Source organism: Micromys minutus, assembly GCF_963924665.1.
Source record: "Micromys minutus genome assembly, chromosome: 22".
Lineage (NCBI taxonomy): Eukaryota > Metazoa > Chordata > Mammalia > Rodentia > Muridae > Micromys > Micromys minutus.
The window spans coordinates 36,032,996-36,039,930 of NC_137957.1; positions in this window are offsets into that span (position 1 = coordinate 36,032,996).

A 6,935-nucleotide genomic window follows, 5' to 3' on the forward strand; every position below is an offset into this window, starting at 1 on the left:
TTTGCACCTCCTACTCTGATAATAGTAATTTGCCGTCCACCTGGAGTTCTCAGAATAGACAGTCTCTATAGAATTGCTGTATGCATTACGCACGAGCCTATTTCAGAATACACAGTGGTGTGCCTATCTGTAAACCCAGCAGTGGGGAGGAAAAAGATCAGGATGACAAGGTCATTCTTAGACACTTAGCAAGTCCCAAGCCAGCCTGGGCTAGGTCAAACCCAAACCAGACAAATGAGTGCATGCAAATTTTAAAAGAGACAAGATGTACTATGTTATCTTAAATTTTACCAATTTCAAGGAATGAAAATGTCATAATGCTTCTAAATGTGTTAGCATGAGAGGTAGGTTAAGGATTCTTGTTTTGTTTTTGTTCATTTGGAGCCAAATGTTAATTGTAAATAAACCATATGTTAAATATAAAAATCTACTACTATAAAAGGGAATCTCTCTGTCCCTCTGTCTCTATCTATCTATCTATCTATCTATCTATCTATCTATCTAGTTTATATCTGTATATATATATATATATATATATATATATATATATGTCTATCTATATCTGTATATATATGTATGTCTATATCTATCTATCTATCTATCTAGATATCTATATATATCTAGATAGATAGATAGATAGATAGATAGATAGATAGATAGATAGATAGATAGATATCTATCAAGAGAGAGTTTTATTCCTCAGGCATCATTCACCATTTTTTTAGGCCAGTGAGCACCAGACACCCTCCCATTTCTGCCTCCCCAGCACTGGATTTATAAGTGTGGGCACATTTAGAGTTTTAAAATAGCTTCTGGGAGCTGACTCAGGTCCCTGTGCTGGCAAACGAGTACTTTTATCGAGTGAGCTTAGGTACAAGGTTTGTACCTGTATGTCTTCGTTTTATTGCACGTGCCCAGGGAATTATAGGTCAAAAAACATGGTGGCTCACAACCATCTGTAATGGGATCTGAAGCCCTCTTTTGGTGTGTCTGAAAGACAGCGACGGTATACTCACACATAAAATAAATAAATCTTTTTGAAAAAGAAAAAAAGAAAGTTTATTTAGAAAAAAAGTAATTTCTACTGTAAAGTGACATGGTGAAGCTTTTTTCAGAAGAACATGGTCAACCCTACTACTGATAAGAGAAATATAGATTAAAATCAACTGCCATATTTAAAATAGGAAGGAGACTAGCAACGAAGACTCCCACCTGTTCTCAACTCAGGGTTTGCCACAGTGTCGGAAAACAATTCTTCCCTTTCTTTTGTCTTGTTTTGAGCTATGATGTAGCCTAGGATGACCTGGAAGTTCCTAGGTAGACTATGATAGCCCCAAACTCAGATCAATTCTGAGGTGTCTGGAGACAGTTTTTCTGGGTGTCTTTTAGCAATGCAGTTTGAGATGTCCATTTATTGGCACAGAAATTGCAGTTTTAGGAGTGCCATCTACAGAAATAAGCCTGTGTGCAAAGATGTACCCATAAAGATATTGGTGACAATGATGTGTGTCAAGTGGGCCAGAAGGAAGGTAACAGAGAAAGGACAGATGAAACCAAATCCCCATCAGTGAGAGACTGATTGGTGTGTGAGTGTGGATCTGTGTGTGTGTGTGTGTCTGTGTGTGTATAGATGTGTGTGTGCATGTGTGTGTGCATATGTGTGTAAATGTGTATGGGTGTGTGTGGATATATATGTGTATGGATGTGTATGGGTGTGTGTGGCTATATATGTATGTGGATGTGGATGTGTGTAGATGTAAATGTATGTGTGTGCATGTATGAATGTATATGTGTGTGTGAATGTGTATAGATGTGTGTATGGATGTGGATGTGAGTGTACATGTGTATGAGTGTGTGTTTGTGTGTATGTATATATATGTATGGGTGTATGAATGTGTGTGAGTATGTGTCATAGACCTATGACATAAGCACTCAAGAGACTGAGACAAAAGAATTCCTCTGAGTTTGGGGTTATCATAGGCTGCAGAGTAAGATCCTATTTCAAAACAAGAAAAAAGAAGGAAGGGAAGAGAAGGGAAAGAAAGAGCTGTAGATAAACAGTGAGGTAGAAATCATTCACATTACTAGGTTTAAAAAGCAAAAGATAAAAACTATTTTTATTCATGCGAATAGGCAAAAGCAATCTGCAGCAATAGAAATGAAAACAGTGGCAGTCTAAGAGGGTGGAGGAATGAGTGGAGATTGTGGAGATTGAGGGAACTTTCTGGAGTGGGAGTAGCACCCCTCCAATCTTGATGGTTGGCCTTTGAAGATAGATGGTATGCTTTCAATTCTGGTTTGGCTTGGGATGTTTGTTTTGAGACAGTTTTTTCTATATAGCCTAGCTTGACCTGGAGCTCAGGATTCTGCTTCAGTCTCTGAGTGCAAATACACACCACTATGCCCACTTAAGAAATTCATCCAAGTCTGGGGAGTGTAGCACAAGAGCAGATGAAAAGGCTGTCATTTGAGAAAGAGAGGGGTAGAGGGAAAGAGAAAAACATTTAGTGAGTGTCATAGTTAGGGTTTTACTGCTGTGAACAGACACCATGACCAAGGCAACTCTTATAAGGACAACATTTAATTGGGGCTGGTTTACAGGTGCAGAGGTTTAGTCCATTATTAATTATCAAGGGAGGAGCATGGCAGAGTCCAGCCAGATGTGGGGCTGGAAGAGCTGAGAGTTCTATATCTTTATCTGAAGCCCAGTAGGAGAAGACTGCCTTCCAGGCAGCTAGGACAATAGGTCTTAAAACCCATGCTCACAGTGACACATTTCCTCCAACAAGGCCACACCCACTCCAATAAGGCCACACCTCCAAATTGTGCCACTCCTTGGACCAAGCATATTCAAACCACCACAGTGAATACTGTCATAGTTATTGTTAACTGTCAACTTGACAGAATCTAGAATCATCTGAGAGAAACCCAGTGACTAACCTGATTGCCTTGAAGTAGAAAGACCTGCACACTGTGGGTGGCACCATTCCCTGGCTTGGCCCTTGGAAGCTGAGCAGCTGCATGTATTTATTGTTTTTTGTTTCTTATGGAGGCTATGTGATCAGCTATTTTAAAATCCTGCTGCCTTGATTTCCCCACAACCCTAGACTGAACCCTAAACTGTGAAACAAAACAAATTTGTTCTCCTTTAAGTTGTTTTGGTCAGAGAGTCTTATCACAGCTACAACAAAAGAGACAAAGAGGGCCAGAGAGACGGCTCAGTGTTTCAGGGTATTGGTTGCTCTCTCAGAGGACTCAGGTTCAATTGTCACCCATGTGGCAGCTCATACGTATCTGAATTCAACCCCAGGGGACTAGACTCATCTGTCTTCTGTAGGCACCAGGTATACACATGATACACATTCGGGCATGCAGGCAAAACACCACATAAAATAAAATAAATTTAAAAATTAAAAAAAAAAGAAACTAAGATGACTACACATCCTCAGTAAGAAACAAAATCTCCAATTGTACATAATCTCAATTTTTTTTTTACTTTTTTCCTCTAAGTTTCTTTAACAAGCACGATAGCAATTTAAGTAAACATAAATATACAAAAACATCCAAGTGTGCTTCAAAGAACCTCTTCTTGTCCTCCAGCCAGTTATCCCCTTACTACCTGAAAGAACAGTGTGCAATTATCCTGGATCCATCCCACAGTTCCACGGCAGGGTACCAATGGAGTCCCCGCCTCTTGAGACGGCTCCTGTGGTGGTTTGAATAGGTTTGGCTCAATAGACTCATGTGTTTGAATGCTTGGCCCATGGGGAGAAGCACTATTAGGAGGTGTGGCCTCATTGGAGGAAGTGTGCCACCACTGTGCAGGTGGGCTTTGAGATTTCTATGGTCAGGCTTCGTTCAGTATGGAAAGAGACTGAATGAAGAAGACAGTTTCCTTCTGGCTGTCTTTGGATCAACTCTTTGTAGAACTCTAGGATCCCCTAGTACCATGTCTGAGGTAGGAGTCTATGGTAATGGACTAAACTGTTGTGGATTTGGTTTATTGCTTATATTATATTAATTGGGATACCAAATTACACAGGAATTTGCATGTAAGACACCTTGGTTCCCTGCCTCCAGTTGGCTCTAATTGGTAAATGAAGTTGCAGGCAGCCAATGGCTAGGTAGAGAGACAGAGGCAGAGCTTTAGATTTTCCAGGCAAGGGAACCCAAGGAAGGATTTACAACTTCCATGCCAGGGGAGCAAAAAGATCAGGCCTGTGATGTGCAGGGCAGAGAGACTGCCAGCGTGTGAGAGTCAGGAATCATGGCCTGGAGGGCTGCAGGTCTGGGTCCAGGGCGGTCAATTGCTCTGTAAACAGACATATTAAATATAAGTGTGTGTGTGTGTGTGTGTGTGTGTGTGTGTGTATGCGCGCGCGTGTACTCGAACTGCCACTGCCAGGAAGATTAGAGCAGAACTTAATAAACTCTAAACCTCTGAACCTGTAAGCCAGCCCCAATTAAATTTTTTTTTTCATAAGAGTTGCCTTGGCCTGGAGAGATGGCTCAGTGGTAAGCACACCGACTGCCCTTCCTGCAGTCCTGAGTTCAATTCCCAGCAACCATATGATGGCTCACACTATCTGCAATGGGATCTGATGCCCTCTTCTGACATGTTTGAAGACAGGTACAGTGTAGTCATCATATATGTAAAGTAAATGAAATCTTCAATATCCATTATTTAAAAAAAATAATAAGAGTTGTCTTGGTCATGGTATCTCTTCTCAGCAACAAAACCCTAAGACAGTCCCCATTTATACTTGCTAGCCATTTATTTCATACTCTGTGGCAGTTTCTACATGCCAACATGGAACAATGAACTGGATTGTTTTGAAGCAAGCTATCAATAGGTTTTATTTCTGCATCCCAAACCCTCCTGGGTCCATAGGAAAATGCTTCAAACAATGCATTATGGGTACCTTATTGCCAGAAAAGTGGCTATTCTTTAGACAGGTCCTGAAAAGCATGGAAGAATGCTCTAAGAATACTCTTGTCTTTAGCTGTAATCCTCCAAACAAGCCAGCTCAAGCTTTACCCACTATGGTGGGCCGATGACAGAGAAGTCATCTGGTCTTCATGTGACTAGGACACCTTCTGTGCCAGGTCTATTTACAGCCAAGGTTGGGCATTAGCTACCTCATGCTGGTGGTTTCTCCTATTTGCATACAGCTTACAAATCTCAGCCCAGGCTATTGGGCAGTTGATAATGCTGACACAATCATCTACTAACAACAGTACCAACAATAGAGGGAAGGATGTGTCACAAGAAGGTGACACAGAGCCCCACCCCTCCTCCTTAAACCCCTGCAGGATGGATACATTGGGAGAACTGAAGTAGGGACCAAGTGAGAGCAGAAATCTGACTTTTTGTTGGGACACAGCCAGAGAAGCTAGTGTACACACAGTGTTAAGAGAAGCTCTGCCCAACAGCTTGGGTTGGAACTGGATGGGGAATGAAACCTCATGTCCCTGGTACCTGGGTGTCCAGCCCATTGGACATCTTGACAGAACTGCTCTATAGGGTCATCATGACTGTATGACCTAAGCTCACCTTTCTACTCCTCAGTAATGCCTTGCCATATAAATGACCACTAAGTGATGCCCTGGTCAGCACAGTTCTTTAGAACTTATCATCTTTCACGTCTATCAGTTTCCGTGACGCCACGTGCCTGAAAGCCCAGCGCTTGGAAGCTGAGGAAGGAACATGAGTTCAAAGCCAGCCTGGGCTACTTAATGAGAATCAAGACTTCCTGGCAAGCATACGGATGCAGGTAAGGGTTCAAAGTCAGGGAGTTCATTATACCCAAGTAATCTTCTCAGACTTCAAAAGTATCTGTGCTGACTAAATCCAACTCAGGTACTTCCAGCTCATGCTTTCTTGTTTGTTTGTTTTATTTTTCTTATTTTAAGTTATTTTATATGCATAAGTGTTTGGCCTGTGTGTGCAAAACCATGCGTGTTGCCTGAAGAAGTCAGAAAAAGTTATCGGACCCACTGAAACTACAGTCAGAGAAATATGATCAAACCTGGATCCTAGGCAGGCGTGGCCCGTGTCTTTAATCCCAGCACTTGGGAGCCTGGGAGCTCTGTGAGTTCAAAGCCCATCTGGTCTACAGAGTGAGCTCCAGGACAGCCAGGGCTACACAGAGAAAACCTGCCTCAAAACAAAGACAAACAAACAAAGCACAACACCCAAACAAACATAAAAACCCTGGGGTCCTCTGGAAGAGCAACCAGTGCTCTTAACCACTGAGCCATCTTTCCAGCCCTTGTGCCCACATTAATTCAAGGACCAAATATCTGTTTAGAACTTTTCTTTGTCCTGTCTGGACATCTGTGCTGTACCCAAGGCCTGAGTCTCTGCCATCTTAGCTATTCACCACAAGCAGTTTTCTTTTGCCTGGACTCCACCCTGCCCCCACTTCACAGGAGGCTTCTGGTGAACCTGACCTTCACAGCCTGGGTCCCTCTCCTCTCCCTGCCTTGTTTGGAAACCTTCATTTTAAGGCTGGTCTGCCAGGCTCCGTGGAGCCCAAGGGAAAGCTGAGCCCTGGACATGCTTCGGTCATTGTTCTTCCCCAGCCTGCAAATATTTATTTTTCTTCCATACAAGTAGTACTTAAGCGGCTTGTCTCATAATTGCACAAATTGTATGTTATGAAATCAACAGCAAAGGCAATTTTTCCTAGAGACAGTTTTCCTGCCCAATGTTTTCAAGGGGACCGAGAAATCACTGTTTGTAATACCGAATATAATTTTTACTTAAAAAGACATGTTGGTGTTCTTGGGAGCCAACAGAAAGTCTAAAATGGGCTTCAGATAGGTTGCCCCATGTCTTCAGCTAAGCTTTGCTGCCCAAATGGCTGCTGGGTATTGTGCTGCCAAAAGGGCAGGGCCTTGATTGATTTCCCAAAATGTTAATGAGGCAATAT